Consider the following 25,963-nt stretch of genomic DNA (forward strand, 5'->3'; position numbering starts at 1 on the left):
AAACGATACTTACCTGCACAATAATTTCTAACCTAACCGGGTCGTTAAATGTTAAAAATATGCACGAGGTGGGGTTTTAAGATGTCGTAAAGTATAGGAAATAAATAAAGATGGGAAAAAATGAGGTAAAGCTTATATATGTATTATTCAAGGACGACAGGATCTGATTAACTGTATATACGCCCCTCTAACTTGCAGCGCTTCCTGCACATCGAATAAATTGATATGACTATGAAACCTACTACTACAGCTTGCAATGTATTCAGTTTGGCACAAAGAATTCCGTTCCATGTTGACGTTTTTGCATTTTTTTAATTGATACTATTATTAGGTTGATTAATGGTACAAGACGAAGAATTTATGAGCACACAAGAAATTATGATCCAATATATGCATTTTGAACAGGTGAATGTATAGAGCAATATCAATAATTTATAGTACGTGTCCGTGCCATAAATTGGCCTGAAAAATTGCTACATGATTAATTTATTCCAAAACGTTTATTGCCAATAGTCCAAAATCGCCTTTCATAAGCGAACGGCGTTGAAACCATTACATTGAGTTTTGCGGATTCACAATTTTAATAGAAATAGTCGAGTGCCAACATTTGGTGGATCTATGGACGTATAGAGTTGCCAGTTTACGCAGATTTTACGATTATTCATAGTTGCTCAAAGTTGACGGATACGAGGATTAAAATTCTATAAGCTGATTAATCCCAGCCGAGATCATCTCTCAGTTAAATCCTAGATTTGATGTTTTATCTATGACATTTACAGAAACAGAGATAGATCGCTATAATGCGTTTCGATTAGCTCGCAAAGGAGCGTTTAAATACTTATAGGGGCAATAATTTACTTTTCGAATTGGCGCGGATCACTTTAGATCGCATTAAAAATAAGAATGATCCCACCTTAAACATCCGCAATTTACATAATATTCCTCTATATTTAAATTATTATAGATTTCTACATAAAACGGCTATTTGCCTAATGTAATTTAACATTTAACTTATAATAAAAAGGTGAATAATGCGAAATTAAATTTAGAACTAAATTGCAGTCACATTAACAAACAAATTTGAATTTAAAATTAGCTCCCATTCTACTACATGATACATTGATGCCTTTGAAAGCTCTAGCACCACTATAGTTCAGGAAATTGACAATTACTGTAAAATTATGGATGTACATTTTGAGGGTAAAAAATTTAAATTTAAATCTCATCCAAGTGCTAGAGGAGGGAGGACTACACTTACTCAAATCAGAAAACCCACGTGGTTTTTCAAATATTCACCACGTCGATGGTGAGTTATGATTCATTGCATTGCATAAATTCGCTTGACAAGAAAATCCTTGAGACGGCATTATGGAAAATCCTGAACTGGTTACCATTTACATAATATTCCTCTATATCTAATTGATGGGCAATTAAAACGGTTTATCCATAAAGAATGATTAAGGTTGAAATCTCCTAACTAAAAGTGAGCCAGCTTTTTATAAACGGTATCAACTGAAATCCAAATTAATCCAGAATTTTGTAAATAACTATTTTATTTTAAAGAATCTGCAAACGAATTAAATAATTTTGGTATACCCGCACATGCCATTTATAAACATTGGAAACATTCAAATATTTTGTACCTAAATAAAACCCAAATTCTTAATTATGCAGGTACACTTTCAGTAGTTACACGCCGACGGAGCGGTATGTAGTATATAAAGTTTATAGTAATGTTGTTTTAATTTGACTTCAAAATTTGTTCGTAGTGTGGAAAATATTACCTCTACACTCGATTTTTTGTTAATTATCCACTTTTTTGCCCAACGATCTAATTTAAGATAACGTTGATCGTATTTATGTATATGAAATTTCTTTTAATTACCCACCATTTACTTTTAGTGGATTATTATGCAAATTTTTGTTATAGTATTTGAAAAATGTGGAAAAAGTCGTTCAAATCCTTAATTAATCTTACATATTCGCAGCTTGCAACTATTTCTTTAAAATATGTATATGTTTACGATGAGTTTACGAACTTATTCTAAGTTTATACTGTAATTTTTTTCTGTAGTATATACTTCAAAGGGGACCTCCGATATTAAGATAATATAACGAGGCAATCAGCTCAGGGTAAATGTCTCGCAGCGTCTTACGAAATGCAGTGTTGCTGCAGTGGGGTTATACTCAATCCCACTCCTATTATAAATAAAATAAAATAAAAAAAAATAAATAAAAAAATATTATTTACTTTTTTGTTTCTATTTTTGAATCTGGAGCTTTAAATCTATCTGAAAATTAATTTCTATGGAAACATATATCAGACAAGTTTAACTAAAATATGAAAAACCCCAATTATTTACTCAAAGTTATAGTTCAGGTACTTTTTTGAGAAAACGTTTTTTAAATTAAGGTAGAGCTACAAATTTCTAAATTAAAAGGACAAAAATTGTACTGAATTATCCACTTTTCCCTGGTGTTCTGTAATGCGTACCCGGCAGCTTTCGCGAAAATCAGTATTGAATTTGAAAGACATCAGTCAATTTTGTTAAATAAAAATAAAACTGGATCGTAATATGGAATGATTAATCTAAAAACCTTACGCCCTGCCCAATTTCGGCCGCTTAAATTGAAAAAGTGATTTTGTTCTTAAAATAGAGGTTCCATTCTTATTTAGCACTAAAACCACGGTTCGTCGCATCGTTTTTTATTGAAAAATTTGTTCCAGGAACGAATGTACCTGCGAAAAGTATCACTACGGCGATTCTACGGTTACAGATACCTCTGCGCGAGAAGAATCTTCAAAGAACCAGTGGATGAATATTCTAGAAATCCAGATAGACATCGACACGCCATGCCAGGAAAGGTTAGTCACCGGCGATACGAAACTAAGACCGATGTGATGCATTCGTTCCGGGAAATATGTGTTTGCTCTAGAACATTCGGAAACGTTCGGCAACACTCGAGAATATTCTAGAAAGTTATTTGCTGTATAAGCAAATGTAATTGTGTTTCAAGTCAGTTCCAACATCGATGCCGATAGTGAAATATTAGTGATAAAAAAGGATCAGACTCACATTATACAGTAGCTATCCGTCATAATACTTACACTATACCTCGTCATACATCCAGAACGTATAAAAGTTCATTTGTGTAGAATGCGGTAATAACTTTAAATAATACCAATAAACTTATGAATTGTTCGTTGAGTATGACTATTTGAATATATTAATAATTATTAACTTTGTCATTTATTTACGTTTTTGGATTAACTACCAAGCGCTGAGTTAGATTTGTTATACATATTTATTGTTATATTTATATATAAAGTTGTTTTTTAGCGCATTTCCACAAAAATAAAAAAAAAATGCGCTATTGTGGCCACTTTGTCCGTCCGTCCGTCCGTCCGTCCGTCCGCTAACTTTGCGACGCTACTAGTTTTTTATCTTAAGAGCTATTGTTCTACTTTTTTCGCTATTTGGTTCGTTATGGTGTCGAGTCTTGTACCAAGGAAGGAATTTTTTCTGTACCGCTTACAAAAAAAGTTATTGTAAAAAAAACAAAAAACCGTTTTTTACATGTTCCATAATTTTACACTTTTGCCGTTTATTAACGATCCTAGAGATCGTTTATAATTTTGCATTGCTATCTGTCGCCTGCCGGTTGGTCTCTCCGTCTGTTCCTTTGTCTGTCTGTCCATCTATCTGTCCGTGTGAACGATAACTTTGTTTAGAAATGTTCGATCGCTTTTACATCTCCGTTAGTTATGAACTGAATTGCATGAAATTCAATATGGGCATAGATTTAGCCATATAATACGCAATGCCAAAAGTTGGATCGAATCGATTCAAAATTCACAGTGCCCTTTTCGCATCTCGACCATTTATAAACCGAATTGCAAACTTTTTTACTTATAAAAGTATTTGAATGAAATTTGATACATAGGCACTTGGAATAAAGGAAAATCAAACGCCAATTTCAAAATTTGGTTTTGCGCATGCGCAGTGCCAACTTTTTTATTTATGGAAGAATTTAAACGAAATTTGATACATAGGCACTTGGGATAAAGGAAAATCAAACGCCAATTTCAAAATTTGGTTTTGCGCATGCGCAGTGCCAACTTTTTTATTTATGGAAGAATTTAAACGAAATTTGATACATAGGCACTTGGGATAAAGGAAAATCAAACGCCAATTTCAAAATTTGGTTTTGCGCATGCGCAGTGCCAACTTTTTTATTTATGGAAGAATTTAAACGAAATTTGATACATAGGCACTTGGGATAAAGGAAAATCAAACGCCAATTTCAAAATTTGGTTTTGCGCATGCGCAGTGCCAACTTTTTTATTTATGGAAGAATTTAAATGAAATGTGATACATAGGCACTTGGAATAAAGGAAAATCTAGCGCCAGTTTCAAAATTTTATTTTGCGCATGCGCCGTGCCAACTTTTTTATCTATGGAACTATTTAAGTGAAATTTGATACTTAGGCGCTTGGAACAAAGGAAAATCTTAGTTTATTAGTTAGTTATAGTAAATTAGTTTTAAAATTTAGGTTTGCGCATGCGCAGTTCCAACTTTCTTATTTAGAAAAGCATTGAAATGAAATTCTTCTCATAAACTGAAATTGAAGTAGCACGTCAACAATGGATTGCCCATGTGCAACGCTATCTTTCATATTTGTGGCCGGATTTTTACGATTTTAACAGAAGTTGCATCTTACAAATGGGAAATGAATGCACGTGGAAATGCGCTTTATGTAAATCGTTTACGATTACTTTTTAACTTGTTATTGTCTTGTTATACAGGGAGTCTATAAAAGAACTCCGGGGTTTAAAAAATTAATATTTTTTAAACTATAAAAGATAGCAAAATTTGATCAATTCCTTTGAAACAAGCAGCTCAAAGAGTTTTACTCATACGAATTGGGAATGTTTCTCTCAACAGTTGGCAGCGCTGCGGAGCGTTGACCGTGAAATGACGTAACGGCTGCGGCAGGCAGTCAGTGTCGTCTGGACTAACTAACTAACGGAGCTCACATTGAACTTTACTAAGTTGTTAAAAAATCTTGAAAATGTAAGCTTTCTAATCATGTATAAAACATGTATGTACGTTTTTTACTGTATTAAAATATTTTGTCTTAAAACCCCGGAGTTATTTTATAGATACCCTGTATTATTGTTATCTATATGCTTATAATCAACTCTTGGGTTGTTTCTTTGTTTATATTAGTCTGTACTAGTGTTCTTTTAGGAGGGGTGGAAGATCGCAATTTAGGCGAACCCTATCCTTTTATACACCAGCTACTCAACGTTATTATTATTATTACTATTTACTATTATAAATAGGTCGCGCTGGTGATAAAAATTTTAACGATAAGTACTTCTTATCTTCGTTATAAATTAATCCATTTATTGTTACTTAATTGTCAGTAAATAATTACAGTATCGTCCCGCTGATGAGGGTATTGAGATGACTACGTCCACCATATTCGGTATAAAGAGTGCTCTCTCCCCATTTGTCTTAGAGCCAAACAGTTAGCTTGAGGGTTAAAATTTATAGAAAACTTTCTTAATTTTCTTTCTTATCTTAGCAGCATTTAATTCAATTATAGATGAATTAATTATTGAAGATAGTGAAAAATCAGAATTGAAAAATGGTGAGTAATCGAAAGTGGAAAATGAAGAGAGACGAAATCAAGAAGGTAAGTTCGATTCGAGGAATCCGTGAAAGGAGGGAAGAGAGTGAACTTGTAGAGAGCATAAAGCCTTGGAAAATGATGAATTACCGCAAAAATATCGTAAGTATGCTGTAAGTTCGTTCCTGTAACATTTTCTTTCGGAAAATTCGCTCTAGCATTTTAAGAGATTTATCCCCTGTTTAATTCAAATTCAGTTCCACCCACTAAAAAAGGCACTAATGTTCATTTTATGGTCATAATATCGCCTATCGCAGAAAGAGAATGGAATAGAATTGATAAAGGGTGGTTTTTCTTAAAGACGAATCCAATCTTGAACCTAGTTCAATAAAGCTTCGTATGCATTAGATGTGTCTTTAAAAAATCGTCCCGGGTAACGTTCACACTGGGAATATTCCATCTAGCAACATTCACACTTAAAAAATTGTCCCAATTACATAATTATTCTGAAATTAATCTCAACTCAATTTCATACATCAACAAAAATCGCACTCCAGGAAAATCAGCCTACATTTTGTGGGTCATTGTATTACTTACCCTATGCTAGACTATATATACATCTACCTACTGAAATTAATGGGTTTCTGTTATTTTGTGAAGCAGTATAAAACATGTGCCATACTTCAAATAACTGTTTAAGTTTTTCGGGACATATTAAATTTTGAGCTGATTTAAAATAATGAAAGAAAACTGCAGCAACCCATTTAAAATATCGGTCTGGAAAATTAGTTACTAATATGCGCTGAAATTTACCTTTGATTCGGGGTCCTAGTAACCAAAGCTTTATTGTCCCAGTATCGATTAAGAAAACACATATTTTACAAGACTATTTTTTGGCAACAAAATTGTTCATCGATGCGTTTGAAGAAAGAGTATGTCACACTGTCTGCTTTTCCTCAAGTTTGATGATTCTCTAACAGTTATTTCGATAAATTTAATTGATTCCCAAGCGGATTCTTAGTGTGGAAGGTTTATTGCCACGATCGGGATTGAACTTTGCGAGTGAAGTTCAACACAATATTTCACTTAGCCTACTCAATTTTATGCGAAGTGGAGTAAAATAATATTCTCTGAAATCGCATCATCCCGCTGATACGAACGCGATAAGACCAAACAAACTAAATCTATTACCCACGTCTTTCTCCTACTTTCTTATTTGCATTCATAAACTGCATTACCATAACCTTTAACGTTTTATAAATCTGCACCGTCATTGTGCTTTTTTTTCCTATTTCGGTACCTGGTAATTTTCTAAAATTGCGGTTGTGGGTCATTTTTCAAAAGTCAAAATTCGACCTTTTGGTATTTATGCCATCAGCTACGGGTAGTGAAGCGGAAATTGTTTGCGTTAATATCGTACACGATTTATGTACCTATATACTCATACTCCACTTATACGTTTACATACACACACAAGACAGTAGCTGTAAGTTTTCTGTGTTGCCATAAATCATAGTTTGATGTGTAACAAGACATACGTCGGCCAACCTATTTGGAAACGGCAACTTTTAATGGAAACGTAGACAATGGACACACACAACGCTTACAGGATATTCACATCCTTTTTTTGTCTTCTCCATAGAGAGATGTTATTAAGCAGCACAATAACTAATAAATTAGCTCTTTGGCAATTAGTAATTATACATATACTGTGTCCACCTCGCCAAATTGGAAAGTCGGGGTAGTGGCGAACTACAATATTTAGGCATTAGCGAGAAAAGCGGGTCAAATGAGTTTCAGACATGTTTCCCAGCGAATTCTTAAAAGGATACGTGCCGTGCCGACTTCACGTTGCCTCATAGGTCAACTAAAAGCGATGTATCTTTTGAATACACAAGGGTTTGTGAAACGATGACGCGAAGGTCACCAGCTTGCGGAAATGTCATAACACTGTGTTTATAAATATTTATCTTTCGCTTGTGTATTATTACGTTTTGTATATGATTCACCTTTTGCATGCAGTCTTCATAACTGTATTTATGTAGGCCAAAGTGCAAGTAAATTAATCCGCTTGGTGTATAAACATTTATTCACCAAATCAGTTACGCGTCCAGATTTTGTGTAATCATCGAGGTGTCAAGCTTAAATATTTTTGTTTGGCCAAAAAAAACGAGTGTAACGCCTTACATGGGTTGAGCGTAAATACTTAGTGATTTATTATCCTCTCCAAATTTGTCCTGTGTGTCAACTCCTATAATTTAAGCAGACTTTTTTACCTTGTGTTTGTGTCGTCCCACATTCCGGTAGTTCGGCTTGTTTTGCTACTGTAGGAACAGTTGTAAAGGAGAGGAATGAAGATTTTGTTTCGAGATCCATGTTGTGTCAAAACACTCAAAACATTCATTTTAAAAAGACGCAAATCACATTTTCTCAAAATTGGGCGATGGTTAATTTGCATGGGTAACGGCCGTTTATGATGTTGGGCCTAAAAATGAAAGAAAATGGCCACAATACTCTTCAAATTTTGAACATTTTTGAGCAGAATTTTGCGACTTAGAATCCAATACTAGAAAAGAACCTAGCGATTTGGAACTTACTGAAACTCCAACTCAGTACATCAGTACTTTGCAGTTATTGCCCCTGTCCGAAGATGCCTTTAAACGGAAAATTAAAAATTAACATAATTTTATTATTGTTTTGTTTTTTTGTTTTTGTTTTTCTTTCCTTTGTTGGTAGATAGTTACTTAGTAGATTTGTGCTTGTTTTCAATCAAAATTGAACTGCTAATTGTTTTATTTCTATGTCTATGTGTATAAATATATTCTTTATGTGTCTAGGGGTACAGGGGGAAGAACAGGTAACCTACTGGTTTATCTGACCCTGAACCTATTGGTTATGGTGTAGGAACCATTTTTTTCCTAATCAATAAAATCCATTATTATTATTATTACATTGTACCCTACTATGTTTGGATATTCAAACCATCATCAAGAGACCTGTTATAATATTTTTTTTAGTAGTTTGAAGTCATGCACTCCCAGAATAAGAATTAAATTGTGGCGTTAATGAAAAAAAGAAAAAATAAGGGAGAGGGCTACAACTCCAAAGGTAAAAATAGAATTTTTTTACTTTTACTTTATTTTGAATTAGCAATAGCTATGATTCCCATCGGGAGAAAAGATGCCAGATCGTTTGTCTCAAATACAACCCTTTTCGGGCAGCAATTACGTAACCTAAAGAAGGAAACATTTCTACGTCCATATGTGTACCCCGCATTTTCTACACGCTGCTGTTGGTCAACATGTATAAGCTAAAACTGGAACGGACTCCTATATATGGTTTAGCAGCGCAATACTAATTAATTTACAATCAATTTTCGAACTAATTATCCCACGTTAGCCTATCCAAGCGTAAAATAGCATAACTGAAAAGCGCGCGGATTTACGTTTTTATACGCGGATGTTTTAATTATGATAATTAGCGTTTTCCGTTTTCTGGAAATGAGATTTTTGTTCTACATCATTAGAAACTAGTCGCGCGATTTTCCCATGGGATTTACATTGTATCGCCGAAACGCCGACAAAGGATTTCGAGTATGTAATTAAGCAACAATTGGTCGTAATATTGAAATTAATTATTAGCCGTATCAGATGTGAGTGCGCCGAAAGTGGTTTGTGAAAAAAAAAATTGTTTGTGTTGATTATGTCTGCTCGTGTGTTTGCCACATTCGATTTCGCCTCGGGTCGTAATTTCGTTTTTATAGGCCAGTTTTAGTGACTTGACAAAAATAAAGTAAGCGCAGCTAAGGTGTTTAGAGCCAATTACAGTATACGTAACGTTATTATTAGAACAGTACGTTCTTTGTCTGTTGAGTGCAGCCGTGTGTTGCAAAAAATCTGATTGGTTCGAAAAATCAACTGGTGTAGAACGATCTTAAATCCCGGCCCGGCAAGCCGAAACCGAAATCAAAACTAACCAAGCATGAAACCAGTTCAATTTCGATTTTTTTTTATTTTATCCCTTGGAACCATCTCAAAATGACCTATAAATCTATTTATATTTACAGGAAAGAGGTAGCTTTTAGCTCACAACCCCTAAATAAGAAATCTAGTAATCGTTTAGTAATGTGTATAACTACTATAGAAGATTCAGCAAGTAATTTGCACAAAATTCAAATTCAAAACGAAAGTGAGATGGGTCAATTTACCGTTATGCAACAAACACTGGAGATTTGATTACCTCTGGGCAAAATGTAGTATTTTAGGGCAAACGGAAGGAAATAGGAAATTTTTTCAAATTCAAATTACCTGCTTGCCGATGATTAGAGTTTTTTTTTTCATAAATTGGAGAATGTTTCCAAATTGAGAAAAATTTAACGTAATGCATTATGCAACAAATACTGGAGAGATTAAAGGACTTTTGGGAGAAATGAAAAGAAACTGTGGGATATCAAGAAATTCTCGGTAAATATAATAAATATATGGGAATTCTGGTGAGGAAATTTGTTTAAGGAAATGGCGCATCTGTGCAACGATTCGGGAAATTATCGGAAATCCTGTGAAGGTATAAAAAATTCTCGAGTTTAAGGAATTTGGACGAACCAAAACAGGATTCTGAGCTTTCGGAAGTTCTCAAGAAATATAAGAAATAATTTAAAGGAATATTTTGCCAAAAAATTGACATGAACATTATGGGGAATAATATTATAAGAAACTTTTGAAGAAATTACTGGAAATTTTGAAAAATTGTGAAGGGATACTGGGGAAACGTGGCAAAAATTTTGGAATGTGAAGTTTTGGTAAAATTTTGGGCACTTCAAATAGCAATTATTGTTGTTTAAGCAACGTAAAAACGAGACTACGAGTTCCGTGACGGTAATAGAATGTAAATTTGTTTACGGTAAATCTCGGGCAGTCAGCCAGCCCTATTTGATTTTTTTGTAGACGCAAAATGTGCAGAACAAGTGGAAGTAATCTTATTAAAAGATTTAAGTTATCGTCAAGTGCAGTAGTAAAAGATGGTGGAAAGTGTGTTTAAGAACGGTTTATATGTATTCAGAAGAAGTTAGTTCGAGTGTGAGTGCACAAGGCAGTTCTCTGCGTAGTGAAACGTTTTGTCTATAATTAAAGGAAAAAATTTCTACAGTCCGAGCAGCCCCCGAAAATTTCTCATGTTATTTATCAAGATCCAGTCTAAGATCCCACATTAGGTCAACCTTCGCCCATCTGTCTACCGAGTACATACATTTTTTAGCAATGTTGATATGTAATCAAGCACGTTGCAAATGGGTTGCTTAAAAAACTGCCCTTAATTCAAATTAATGTAATATTTCGGTCTGCTTCTATCACATGGAGAGAGCGCATGCTTACTCTCTTGCCATAGAAGCAGACAGAAATATTAATTACATTAATTTTAATTAAGGATAGTCTTAACTTAATTTTTATAGGCAACCCATTTGCAATGTGTTTGTTTAGTAATATCACTCGGGTGAGCAAAGGTTGACCTTATGTGGGATCTTGTACTACAGTTTAATTAGAAAAAAGTTTCCTGGAGCTCTCAGTCAGTGTTTTTGTGTCTTTGACAAGTGCGCCTAAATATCGCAAACCTCACCAGATTATTTGGATTATGAAAAAAAATTTTTAATTTTTTACAAGATTAATTACAGGGCTAGGTAGCGGTAAAGACGTAGGTGTTAATAGAAGGGCGACGTTTGAAAAAGAAGAAACAAAGATGACTTACTAGGAGAAACACGTGGATATCTGAGAAAGGTGGACCAGAAGAGAAGAAAATGGAAAAGGTTGCCGAACCGCCTGCTGTGACATTAGAAGAGGTTGTTACATTACAGGAAGTAGAAATGAAAGTTGATGTGGAATGTGATAGAGTAGCTGAAACCACCCCGCCGGCCGCTGAAGTGGAACCGGTCGTGGGGGTAGAGGAGCCTGTTGGTGGAAAAGTGTTAATGTTAATTCGAAGACAAGATGTTAGAAGTACCAGTAAATGCTGTAATTGAAATCAAGACAATACTTTTATTTATTTATTTACTATCCCTCTCTTGTTCTGGGTCCTCAACAAATGAAATTTTCATCCACTGCTTACAACGTTCAAGAGGTATATAATGAAGTTATTAAACGTAAAAATGAAGAAAAATATCATCAAGAAGTGGAAGATCATTGGCATCAATTTGGCAAACAACAGAGTGCGGTACCAGTACAGGAAGGGGGGCAGAATTTGGAAGTTGATTATGAGATTTTAGTAAACCGAATGACAGAAAATACAGGATAAGGAAGAGCCAAGAGGCGGAAGGATTGCGTGTATTAAGACAAAAAATAGAAGGGGTGGTTTTGAGGTTGCAAACAAGGAAGATGGCTTATTAATGAAAGCAATAGGGGGAGAAGAATGGTACGTGAGGAAACAGTAACTGAGAAACCACGGTTTATGTAATGTTTAGGTGTTCCCAGAAAGGCTTTGGATTAATAATTGTAACGGGAAAAGTTTGGAGGGGGGGGGGGCGAAAAGGTAAAAGAGGAATGGAAAAGTTAGGGATGATACCATTATTCTTCTCGCACGTCTGGATCTTAATTTGACTAGGAAATTGTTTTTAAGGCTCTCGTGTCCCACTGTCAAAGTACAAATTGATAAAAAAAATGGATAATTCCAATGGATTTTATGTAATTATGTTTTTGTGTTCAATTTAAGGGGGGAAATGTTGTGTAATCAACGTCATGCAGACGTTATTTCTGTCTAAACACCACAAATAATGACGGGATATCCTGTATATGGGAGTATTTTATTTTATTAAGTAAATCAGGACGTTATTTACGAAATAAACACAAAGTTAGTTCGTGTCATTTGAATATGTATTTTAGTGTTTGTTTTAGAATTATTTGTATTCTTGTTTAAATTTTACCGCTTTTGTAATTGTAACGTGTGCGACCCAGATTTTTTTTATTCGTGCCCAAGATTTATTCCAGGTGTTGATCAAAATTTGTGTAAAAAATTCTTTGGAAGTTGATCGAGGATTCCGAATCTCCCAAATTTAGTTTTTAGTCAGTAGACCGCATACCATTGCACAATTTACATTTATTTCATATAACGAATAGGCCCATTTTAAGGAACTTGAACACAAATTAAAGCAATATGTGATACATAACAACATTTTTGGAGAATGGGATCGATTTTCACACATAAATACTAAACAATATGCGGAGCAATTTTGTGGAAGTAACAAAAGTGCTAAGGAAGTATCGGAAATTTTGGAAATAATGGTTAGTAATGAAAATTGATTACTGAGGAAATTAAAAGCAATAGGCTATTATCTACATAGTATAAAAAATGGAGCCAAGTACAGTTATTTATTTCGTTAGAAACTGGGGAAATTTAACATAATGGATAAAGCTTTGAGGAAATCAGAGGATGTTCTGTAGTATAAAGAGATTTGTGAAGAATAAGAGGTGCGACAAAGAATTAATTCCCCAGAAATGATGAATGACCAGGAAGCTTTAGGAAAGTAAAGTAATTTTTGACGAAATACAAGGAAATGTTTGCGTAATAACAAAATTTTGGGGAATGAAAGGAGTTTTGGAGAAATTGAACGAAATAAGAGGAAATGTTTTGGGCAGCGTACTTAGCTCACCCTACCACTTAAGCTGACCAGTAATACTATAATAACATATTTTGTAAAACGCATCGAAGACACATGATGAATCAATAAAAAAATGTTTGTGATGTAAAAGAAACACCCCACAGAATATCGATTAAAGCTCGATATCCGTACCGGAAGATCTTACATAGAACTTGTAGGTGTTAAGAGAATCGTAAAAAGTGTTTATTTGCATGAATCGAATAATGATTTATTGCACATTGCTAAGAGAACATAACGTATAAGTTGCAATGAAGAATCATACAATAGGCATTGGTTTATTTTATTGTGTTGTGTACAAAGCCACACGTACCATACATAGACAGTTTATTGCCGCGTAATTGCAAGGTGTGACAATGCGGTAGGACATTGACAAATCAACAATATTTAATGAATGGACATTATCCAGCTTCACATATCTTCAAAGGTACTGCCATTGATCATCGCGCTCACACAAGTTAATTAGATGTATCTATAGGTTGGCAATTAAGAAAAAGGGAAGTATAACAGCAATTGTGAAAATGGATGTTAATTATGCTAAGCGAACAAGGTGTATTGTTTCCTTTTACACACAGGAAATAGCCGAATTCTCATGACTTATTCGCACGACTGTCTAAAAAGCGTTTTGAAATGCGATATACGCCGAGATCAAATTGGCATTTTCCCAAAATATCAACAAAGTTCAAGGCTTCAGTCCAGATTATGACCTACGCCAATCATACTCAATGTGCAAAGGACAGTTAATTAACCGTTAGAATTATGGAGAAGAAGCAGCCTATTTGTGTTAATCTTCGACATTTTAAGCTCTGGACTGGAAAAGGTCATGGTTGTTCAACTGATCAATCAAGTTTAAATGTCAGATGTACAAAAAGGTAACAAAATATATGCGTGTAATTTTTACACGGCAATTGCACATGAACCTCATTAAGATTCGGGTCTGTAATATTGCGCATTTTATGGCGAGATTAGAAGGTTACGTCTACGTTTGTCGACATTGAAGACTATGAACCACTTTTGCCGATGAATAGGAGAATAAGTAACTCTGGGATTCCAGAACGAAGTCGTCAATGTGTGACCTTTTGACTAGAAATTGTTTAATGGGTATAGTTTAATTAAAACATACCAAGACCGCATGAATATTCACGGAAATGTAAGCGTATATAATTTAGACGCATTAATTAGATACCTTTGGTCGAAACTGAGGTTTGGGAAAAGACTCGCTAAAGGTCAAACGTATATAAAAGAAAGGTATTGGTAAATGACTCATTCAAATGTAACCACAACTTACAATAATAATCGTCTTCGTTTAACAGAAAACATTTATTTTGACGATGCCACCACATAAAGGCCAAGAAGTCCGTTTTCGTGAATATAACTCATCATCAAAGCAAAGAAGTTAAAATTATGACTCCAAAATGCAAAAAATACACAGGGCATTCTAGTTAAAAGGAGCCACCCTGAATAAATCATTTGATGTTGAGAGTAAAAAAATCGTGATACACGTCAACTTTGGATTTCAAAGGGACACATTTCTATGTAAAAATTAATCCATTGTCAGCCACATCCCCTTCACAATTCTCCTGTCAAAAATTTCAAATGAAGATAATATACGAATGACATTTGAAAGGTCTTGTCACAATTAGGTCAACAATTTGAAATATTTGACCTGTGAGGTGTTATGGCTTTAAGGGGCGAGATTTTAGGCGCAGTTATAGGGTTGCTTGGGGATACTTTAAAATCAAATAAAAATAAAGTGACAACCTCTGAATCAGAGCACCCTTGCTGCAATAATTATCACAAATGCTTTACCGAGCTTTACCTACTGTCACGCCTACTTTATTAAACATTTAAACAGAAGGATACTTACCAAAATTAGGTCTTCATCGACTACTGCAACCGAAAATAAAATCCCAGCATTCTGCAAAAACAAAAAAAAACCTTAGAAAAAAATTAACGATAATCAATTAATTAATTAAGTAGACAGTGTGTTCCAACTAAAATGTTACAGTGTTACATTGATAAAATCATAGAGACAGTTGAAACGAAACTCTGTTTTTAGAGAAAATGAAATGTTGGGTGAATTCTTTAACAATTTACGCAATTAATATAATAGTTTATTAAATAATATACATTAAACTTTCAATGCGAATTAATGTCTCTTTAATTCAAAATTCCCAGGAAAGGGAGCAGGACCTTCACTGGAACTCTTGTGAAATAAAAACACCAAGATTCGAAAGCAAAACTGTGTTCGTCAGCGACCAACTTTGCTGTCGAAACGTGTGTTATATTAAAGTTGGCTTAAATTAATGTTCCATTGTGCTTTCTAGGTGCTATTTCTAGATTTTGTTATGAAAAGTAACTAAAACTACAATCCAACACTAATATTCCAACAAAGTGGTGCTCTTAATTCATATAATAGAGTGTAACGGGAGCTCGCTTTGCCGTTTAAATTATTAAAATATCTTACATGTGGGTAAAATTTCAAATGTACCGTTTCATAAGAAAAATGAGCAAGGGTTGGTTTGGAACGATACGAAGCTAAAAACGCGTGGGTTAAGAGATAGGCCACTTGTACGCGAGGCAATTCCGGGCGTTTATTGATGTACTAAAAGACAAGAAAATGTAGCTGGGAAACGTTGAATTTTTTACCTACGAGTAATTAATTACACCACTATCAACCAAAAGTACTTTGACACCAGAAGAGTTGAAGCAGTTTCGTTACGGAGATCTCTTAACATTCGATCGAAACGCCAAGAAATTTATCTTTACCTTCTTTGGGCCATTGCCAATTTTTCATACGCTACGCCTATAACCTTTAACAACCCAAGGGGACCTTATCTTCCGGCCAGTTTTTATAGGGGGCCAAAGAACTCCCGGAGAGAAATATTTAGAAGGTACCGTAAAACATTGGGTTATTGCGTTATTAATCGCAGTGAATTTATGTATCTTAACAAGTTTTAGTTTCAAAAACAATACAACCATACACATCTAATAGTATTTTTTCAAAGAAAGCAAAAACAAAATGAGTAATCAGAAAAAGTCGAAATGGCCCCATAACAACAAGAGTTTATAAAGGTATTTTGCCATTTCCACTGCATACAAAAAAAAAGGTGTATTCATGTCTCTTTGGTAGCATAAAATATCCCATTGTGTAAAAGAAGAATCAAAAATTCACTTACTAAGTAAAACGTCGAGGTGTCACCACTACGTTGTACCGATAAGACCGAGATAGAACCAATGTATTTTACTATATGCTCTTCCTTTTATATCTAAGAATATGTGTACTAAATTTGGTTCGAATTGGTTCAGCCGTTTTGCGGGACATGAGAGACCGACATCATCTCCGGTCATTGGGATAAGAGAGTTATCGCTGTATTTGCTAATTAATTTCAAGTGTTTTGGCAGATGTTTTTTCGCCGTAGGTGTTTAATTTATTCTAAGACGCTGTTGGAAGGTGATAGGGGCATTATTTTAAATAGCAGAGGAAGACTTGAATCGCGACTTGTTTGGTGATAGATGTTAATTATTGTTTTTTTGTAGCCGCTTATTGTTTTGATGATTGGCAGTTGTGTGAGACAAGTCTTGCCAGTGGCAAAGTTCTCTAATTATCTAATCCGTCGTTGAAAGTGAATGTTTGTATTTGTCTTAATTTGTCTTGCCGAAGTGCTGGTCTTGGAAATGTAAAAAAATAAAATACTCTGGAACAAAAAAGGGTTACATTAAGAAAGCGCACAAAAGGTAAATGCAAACGCAATTACACAAGTATTTATCTAAAGCTAAACGTTACAGAAAAAGTTTAAAATGATACAACCGTAACCGGACGTTGTTTTAAAAATCAGAGGCGGTTGTATTTACATCGTGTAAAGTGAAACAAAAAGAGCTTTAATACTATCGAAACTCTGTAATTTGTAAAAGTGGGGATTTATGAACGTAAAAAAAGGATAATAATATCGTGCTGTAAATTTCGACTGTAAAATCTCATTAAGCGGCCGCACTTGAATAAAAATATAGGATCTTGGATCGTAAAAAGAGGGGGCATCGACATACATTTTCTACCTAATTTTTTAATGGTGCGTTATTTTGTACACCGGACGATTTAATCTTTCTTTCCAAGATTCTCGGTTTAGATACAACCTCGACAAGTGCGTTTTAATTAAATGACCAAAGATGAAGATAATTGGGGTAGTTAATTACTAGTTAAGGGGCCATAAATCTTGATTCTAGCAAAATTTAAGCTACCGGTATTTGATGAGATAGTACACTAATTGATAAGCAAGGTTGTTTAGGCAAGATTAATGACACGATTGGGATTTTACATCCTACAAGCTGTATAAAACATATTTACGTGGTGATGACCTCCATATTTGGCTATTTATAGTATTAATTTTTACATATTAAAAAAAAGAAAACAGTTATAAAACGTGACTGATTAACATATTTATTGCGATGGGAGTACCGCAGGGATGCAACGCGCATCCCCTAGTATTCACACACTAGTTTATGACCGTCCTAATTGATTGCGTGACGCAAAGAAGTTGAGCATTGAAACGCTTCCTTGCATGGCTAACTGTGATCTAACAAAAAGCAAGATGTAATGAGTGCAACAGCAACAGATGCATGTTAGATTACGTTAATTAATAGCTCTACCTGCCACACACATACGTTATCGGAACGATTTTGTCACATGCTTAATACTATACGGTTAAATTTAATTAATTCACGGCCACCGCATTTCATAACACCAACAATAAGCAATCAACTGAATACGAATAGAAATAGAAAATAAATTATAGAAGAAAAAAGAGATATAAATGAGTCGGATGTGGGTGCAGCAGCGCTGCAAGCCTTTAAGGTGGTCACACATACCTACCGACTGATACAGCTGTCAATAGTGAACTACTTTTAATTTTAAATAGTGAATTCAATTGAATCACGTTCAATCGAAGGAATACTACACGGTATACGTGTGTTATGTTTACTGTTACCACTTGTTTTTATAACAGATACTTGTAAGAAAAGTATAAGTAAATGCCATTTGTTTTTATTGAATGCAACTACGTCTTCAGGCCACAGCTGTTCGGCACTAATTCCTTCAATAAATCAGTCTTCTTAATTCTAATAATTTTACCATAACACGATTGAGGTTTTTAACATGTTTGCAAAGCGTCGCCATTTCTGCTGGAGGACGAGATGGTCTTGGCTTGTCAAACATTCTAAACATTACAGGCAAAAAACCTCAACAGATGTTTCCTAACCGTTGAATAAAATGTGATCTTACAACGCCTATAAAGGAGGAATTTGGCGCTTCCATCTTCGCGAATTAAAAGTGAAATATAACATGCATAATGAAATAATCAAGACCAGTCTTGTTGCTACTGGGCTTTCAGTTTGGAAGATTTATACTTCTTTGAAGAAACTGAACGACGAATATGAATTTTACCAAAATTCACCCCCTGCCAACACAGTGAAGAGTTGGAGTACTGAAATCGTTGCATGACCACCCCATATAAACGAAATAATTGGCAAATCATCTTTGCGCATTCCGTATCTAACCGCAGAGATATTTAATCGTTAGGTGAGTTACGTAATTAAACTAGTTTACAAGCTAAATTTATTGTTATAGACCGACAATTCCATATTAATTTATTAAAAACAAGAGAAAAAAAACTAATGTTAATACTTCATAAACCGGCATGTCGTGAAAGGTTATCTTGATTACATGTTCGTTTTTTTTCTAAACAAACACTGTTATAAATTTATTATTTACCCATTAGACAATTCATTCAGTTAACAAGTACATAAAAAAATGCCTAAAGAGAGACACCTTGAAACTTTGCACGATTTTTGTTCCTACGCGTGCCGCTCATATACTTAAATATTACCGGGTATGAAATAATAACTGTGAATTAGAAGGATAAGCACCCAAAAGCGCACTTTCACTAATAGAAGTGATTTAGTCTACTTGTAATACTGAAACGTGAGACGTGAAGAGATTTATATCTACGGTGATGTCTCCGAAAATACACGCGTATGTTATTACATTGTAGCGTTGGATGTCATTATTCGAGTAAGGAATTCCTTTTTAAATAATTTGCTTTTAGTCTGCTATCGCCAAGAGCTGCCAGGAAGAGGAACGCAATGTGAGACTTGAGCATCAAAATGAAACGAAGCTTGGTAGCTTCGAGGAATAATTGTCGGTCACGTTTTTTTATGAAATAGGGTGAAGAAAGACTATTCTGTTAATCGATTATTATCTGATTATCATTGATTTTTATGTAAAAGATGTAAGGAAGCGTATAGTAGGGGTGATATGTGCAAAAAATGCACCAAGCAACTTACTTTTTAAATACAATTTTACACCGTAAAACTACTCGGGTCTACTTCCCTTGGGAATGTGAAAATGTTACATGGTTCTTTGAGTTTTTTGGTACTCATTTTGTTTTTTAACGCATTCAACAACAAAATCATTTGAGACGTCTTACTGGTCCTCGAGTTTTTCCGAAGTCGCATACGGAAACAATGATTTCTACGATCATTTCAGAAATGATATACGACTTTAACGATTTTCACGAAGCCTATACATACTCGTACAATAGTGTGAAACAAGTACCTCTTCGTAGATGATGAAAATAAAATAAAATCATAAAAATTGGTTAAATGCGCTATCAGTTTTGATAATGTGTCTCATAGTATTGTCAGGGGGTGTTGTAACATACGGCCACTTACAAAATGAGGTGCACCAAATTTAAAGAAGATATGATAATATGATATGATAATAATATGATGTACAATCTTAATTACGCTCAAACATGTCGGGACACTTTCAAAAATCATAAAATAATGCCACTGCCTTGTATATATATCTTTAAATTACTTATTTATCTTCATAAAAACCGACACAAATTTAACAAAATAAGTCAAATTCACGATCACAACACCAGAGGTAAAAATAAAATCTTGATTCCAAAACACCAACATTCATTTTATAAAAAATCTCCGTTTTACTACGATTCAGTATTATTTAATAATCTGCCTGAAAGTCTAAAAAGAATGAACCACTCCCTTTTCAAAAATAGAACGAAACAGATATTACAAAATAATTCTTTCTATTCAGTAAATGAATTTGTTGATTATATATCTCTAATAAAACCTAATGACTGGATGCACCTGAATTGTTAGTCCACAAATTTACTGTTGTCCATACATGCTTTGTTTGTGATTTGACGTTTCTGTAATTGTTATTTACAATTTTTAGAATTAAAGATTTTAGAATTAAAGATTATTATTATAAGACTTTAAATCGCAGAGCGCGTAAGGGAGTAAATTACTTTTCACGTAAAGATTTGTAATACATTCGTGGTAGGTAAGCACTAACGCAGAGTAATGCAGACAAGACGAAAATCTAGAAATTTACATGAAATATCCTTCAGTTCATAATTTAATTTAAGCAACAGTGAACGTAATTTAGAAAAATAACAATAATTAGCCCTACTGTATCAGGACCAAAAATAGAATGCTACTCCAGAAAACTCCAGAAAAATAACAATAATTAGCCCTACTGTATCAGGACCAAAAATAGAATGCTACTCCATATCTCAAGATCATAAAGAGACAAAATAAAAACTACCCTTCATTGCACAGCTTAATTTAAAGGTTATGGATAAAAATTGAGGTTGGCGCTTAAATAGGGACGTGCAGCAAGTTCAAAAAGATACAATTGAGTTGTAAATATAAAAACCTGAAGGGCGCAAAAGAGCCGACCACTGGTTCTCTTATAACCTAGTTAAAAAAGGGTCCAAGAGTGCGTAGGCCCTTAAGCAAAGCAGTTTAAGAATATACCTACAATTGAGCTCTAAATATTTAAACCTGAAAGATGCAAAACGGTAAAGTCACAAAAACGGTTTAAATTGAAAAGCCTAAAAGGTCCAAAAGGACGAGCTACCCAATAATATGTTAGATCAATTTCAAACTAAAAAAAGGTTGTCGGCCTAAGGCGAGTAACTTTAGCCCATTTTCCATGCATTTATCGGTACAGTACAAGCTATGGTTATGTTTGTCTTTACTAAAAGCATCTATGGTTAAAACTACGAAAAAATATTAACAAACAAGAAAGTTCGCATTGCGCAATCTGCGCGTTCACGCATCTTATTTTTGCAATATGCGATATGTTTGCCTTTACTGTATCTGTGGTTAAAATTGCAACAAAATATATTAATAAATAAGAAAGATGATATTGCGCACATTAATCGTCAAGATTTTTCTCGACTGTGGCAGAGCTGTAAGCTACCAAATTCAAAAAGAACTAACTAAATATATTGAAAACTGTTGGAGTAGTTAAGACATTGGCCGGATGGACATACGGACAGATAGGCAGACGGATGAACGGGTACACGAACGGACGGATGGACAGACAGACTTACGGATAGACGGACGGACAGGGAAAGTAGCTGCAATAGCCCACCAAACTTCGTTGTAAAATGCGCTAAAAATGGCAGGGGATTAGTAAAATTGTAACGCACAAGAAGCGTTATTATCTTGAGATAATAGTCAGAATCATGAGAAAAAAGGCAAGATCTTAAGATACAACTCAAGATCTTAAGATAAATCTCCAGATCTTGAAATAAGAGTCACGAAAACGGATTTTTCTAAAATAAAATCATGTGACCCTTGAGCGCTTTCGTATATTTCCCTATGATAACCCTATAATATTTTGATTTGGAGCAGAATTATTGAAAGTTATTTTTTTAGATTTCGTTTGATTTAAAAGTTAGTTAATTTATAAACAGATGTCGCAGGTGTTGCGTTTTAGATAAAAATTGTGCATATTTTAACAAAATAATAAAGAAGTGGAAATGAACATGAAAAAATGGGAAGAGTTGTTAAGTAGAGGAGGAAGTGCTTTAACGAGGCCTTTCGCTTTGGGCAGTTTGCGGGAAGTCGGGTTTTCGCCCGCGACATGGAGTTTTCGGATGTATGTATGTCAAATGTTAAGACGTTTGTTGGAATAATTTATTACAGTGCCATTTCCAAGTAAAGTCAGTTGTGGTTAGTTTTTTTTTGTCTTTAGGTGACATCCCTCCTCCACAACTCCCAGTTCATTGCCTCTCTCTTTCTCGAGCTCTTTCTGCATCCCTACATATCAGGTTTGTTTTTTCAAATCCTCAATCTATATTCTTTTTCTTTTTCCTCGCTTCCCCCCAGCTTCCGTCTCCACTAATCCCTCCAATACCTCTCTCAACGTACCTACATTTCCCCTCAACACGTGACCCACCCAGTTTCTCTTTCTAATATTGCTTAACAGTTGCCTTCCTTCTCCTGCTCTTCTTAATACTTTTGCATTTCTAATGTGGTTAGTAAAGTGCCTATATAAAAGGAAGTCTGTTGAATTAATGGATTGTCACTACGTCGGTAAAGAATAATTATTAGAGTTTGAGGTTAAAATTGAGTAAGCTAGCTGGATAGGTGTTTTGTGGATGGCTTAGTGACTGTTTGCCATTCCATACACCATTTTATTTGGCTCTTAACGTGGGATACACGGCATTAATTTTTAGCAACATTAGGGAAAATTTAGATCAAATTTTTCTAATTTACATTCAAAAAAAGAAGATGTCTACAATGGGGTTGATGACCTTACAGAATTTTGCCGCGATGAAAGAGGCAATGCAGTTAAAAAAGTTAAAAATTGAATCTTACAATGAGAAAATGAAATGGAATGACATTTTTCATTTTGTGCTCATTTTAGGGGGAGGGGAACATGGTCGCGATATGTACCTACAGTACTTACTATTTTCGTTATATGGAGTAAGTACTGTTGTGGTCAGTTGACTAGTGCAATTGATTTGGTCTTCGCTGCTTCAGTATATACCGGTGTCCCAGGTTGAACGCACCATAGGCTACCATAATTAATGCATTTTTTTCGTGAAGTATCCACGAGGCCTTTGATATATTTGAAGTTAGCGTTAATTCGCTTGCCTGATTCTGGATACTCCAAAGGCCTAGTGGATCTTTCGCGAAAAAATAAATTTCCGATTCCCTATAGTGCGTTCTATTTGGGACACTCTGTATACAATGTACTACAAATCAAAAAATCTAGACATCCCATTTCATAATTAATTGTTGAGAAAAGTGTTGCGGTTTAATGGATTTGCAACAGGGTACTATTTCGTTTTACAATTTATGGGTTTGGAATTCATGCTTGGGTTTACGGCAGTTTTTCCTTTTGAACCCTGTAGAGTGTAGGTATTCGGAATATGTTCGTCCTGAACCCAAAAACCTAACTAACCTAGGGTAATAGGGGTAGTAGTAGTGTAATGAAGTTGTGACTTTCTGATGATTTTTGGCTTTGATCCCTTGATTTGGACTTTCCTCTGTAATCGTGTTCAAAACTGAAACCTCTAATTACCCTCAACTTCAGATATTAATTTTAAAAGTGGTAATAATAAATCAGTGACAAAGCGGCATTCCTTTTTCAGCGAATGGATTTTCGACCTTAAAATTAAACTAAGAAGTGACCACCCTGTAAATTTATAGATGTAAATTTCCTAAAGTTGCCTGTCTCTCGGTTCCACCTTGAATTTCTATTTTTGACTTCTCGAGATACGATGATTAGATAATAAGCAAAATATTCATTTGAGGGACGTTGGAAAGACCATTGAATAACGAAATTGTGGCTTACTGGATAAGTTTCTAAATTTACCACGGTTTTGATCTGTTGAATAGCTACTACCCTTCCATGACATAGCAGTTTTTTTGTGATAGTGTTCGTTCTTAGTGTTTTTTTAACCTTGAACTGACAAAATGCGAATCATGTAGACCATTTGAGGAATCAAGACCAGGAAAACAAGAACACAGGAGAACTATCTGGCAAGAGCAGACAAAACGAACACCGACATTTAATTTTATCAGATAACTAGTAAGAATATTCCCTAGTACTAAGCTGATGCGGAAAAGGGAGTAGAGTAAAATTCCCTTTTTTAGTGTTATGCTAACTTAGCACAGGAGACATTTGAAAATGATGTGCGCTACTTTCGAGCTTGATGACCGTTTATTAATCATCTCATTTTTGGTAACACTAATTAATGTGCATAAAAATTCGGAATCATTAGAATGTCGGAATTTAAAAGATACGCTAATTTGGAAACGGCTCATTTTACCAATTAACTCGGAGCTTCTGGCAGATTTGAAAAATTTACTAAGAAGCTTAAATGCATAGTTAGGAGGAAAAGTACCAGCCTGCCAGTATAATTCTGACTATATTAGTTCCAAAGATCATTGAAATTCGATCTACGTTCAACACTTTTCCAGGACCCTCCATCGCCTTTGGTAATCAGTGTGACATCTCGCGTCTCTTAGTGTAAAGAGAATACCTTCTAGAAAAATTTATGGACTCTCTAATTATTGCTATGGCTAATTTAGTGCTTAGAGATTGGAATGTGACCCTTTAAATCATTATCTTTTCACATTCAAAAACCAGGTCTCCAGTGTCCCACAAAATTTCAAAGCCCACAATTCTGGCCAATTAGCCGATTGATTTATGCAAGATTTCCCAAGAAAATCGAAGCGCTTCCGCCGTTGCATGGCTATCTTAATCGCAACGATTATCATTAACGCATAAAGGATGTATGCAAATCCTTTGCATTGTCCTACTAAAAGCAGTTTTGTGTGTTAGTAGAAGAAGAAGATACATCGCTTTGCGATTATAATCGCTTTTAATAAATAACCGCGCCGTTACGGTAGAACCAGTTTTTGCATGAAAATATCCAAATGTGTTATGATTTCGAAACTAACGCCATCATAAATCAGAGCCATCGAACGAACACCTCACGGTGACAAACGCATGGTTTATTTATTCGCAATTATTCTCCTTTTAAGGTTTTTTTTGCGAATCTGTCATAAATCGAGAGTCTGACTGCATGCCGCATTATGATCATTTGAAAAAAGCTCAACGAAAGAACCGTTACCAATTACGCCATACCTCAATTAGCGTCCTTGTAGAAACTTTTGCTAGAAAATTGCGCTGGCACGGGCAAGGTAAGTGTAAAGGCCACAGTTAAGGTTAGCTTGTGGTCAAACGAAGCCAAATGCCGACCGACATGAAAATCATTACAAACTGCAAGTGAAGTTCCGTAAATCAAGGTTGAAGGCTAACTGCATGTTTCAGACCGGCCTAAATAGAAGACTTTCTACGGTTTTTTTTACATCATTGGAGTAGCGTGGAACTAATTTGTGATTGAAAACATTACTTTATAATTACGGCGAGCAATTTGCCAAGCATGTATTTGTATTATAATTATTAACAACAGTAAGGCGTTACGCTCAGGTGAAACTTATATTAAAAATGTCAATCACTGAATCGATTTATTTGCTTTAAAGGTATCGAGGTGTGATCTGGGACTTTGCGTGGGAACTGCTGCGTTTTTCTGCCTCTTCTACGGATTATTTCTAATTCCGGGTCGTTGGCTGGGCGTTCTATGAGACCGAATCCGAAACCAGTCCCGCATCCTCGGCTTTTTATATAAGAAGACCCTCACCGTAAATGCCGAAATTCGATATTGAGATGACCATTGCATCAAACAAAAGCTAAATTTTCACTCTTTTTTTCCAATTTCAACCTTCGTTTTATGGGTGAGTATCAGAAAAGGTACCAATCTTTCAAGAGCCTAATTTTAAAAAAAAAGCTCTACAAC

The 25,963-nt window shown here is 34.8% G+C and overlaps 1 protein-coding gene across 3 annotated transcripts in view; it reads right to left on the bottom strand.

Moving 5' to 3' along the window:
* Nucleotides 1-25,963, bottom strand: part of LOC116171976 (gastrula zinc finger protein XlCGF48.2) — a 181,497-nt gene that overhangs the window by 112,008 nt on the left and 43,526 nt on the right. For all 3 annotated transcript variants that reach the window (XM_031489053.1, XM_031489052.1, XM_031489051.1), the window contains one exon: nt 15,145-15,195. The gene's annotated coding sequence lies outside the window, so the exon portion shown is untranslated. The remainder of the gene's footprint in view (nt 1-15,144; nt 15,196-25,963) is intronic.

Source organism: Photinus pyralis, unplaced genomic scaffold (assembly GCF_008802855.1).
Source record: "Photinus pyralis isolate 1611_PpyrPB1 unplaced genomic scaffold, Ppyr1.3 Ppyr1.4_LG5, whole genome shotgun sequence".
In the NCBI taxonomy this organism is placed as follows: domain Eukaryota; kingdom Metazoa; phylum Arthropoda; class Insecta; order Coleoptera; family Lampyridae; genus Photinus; species Photinus pyralis.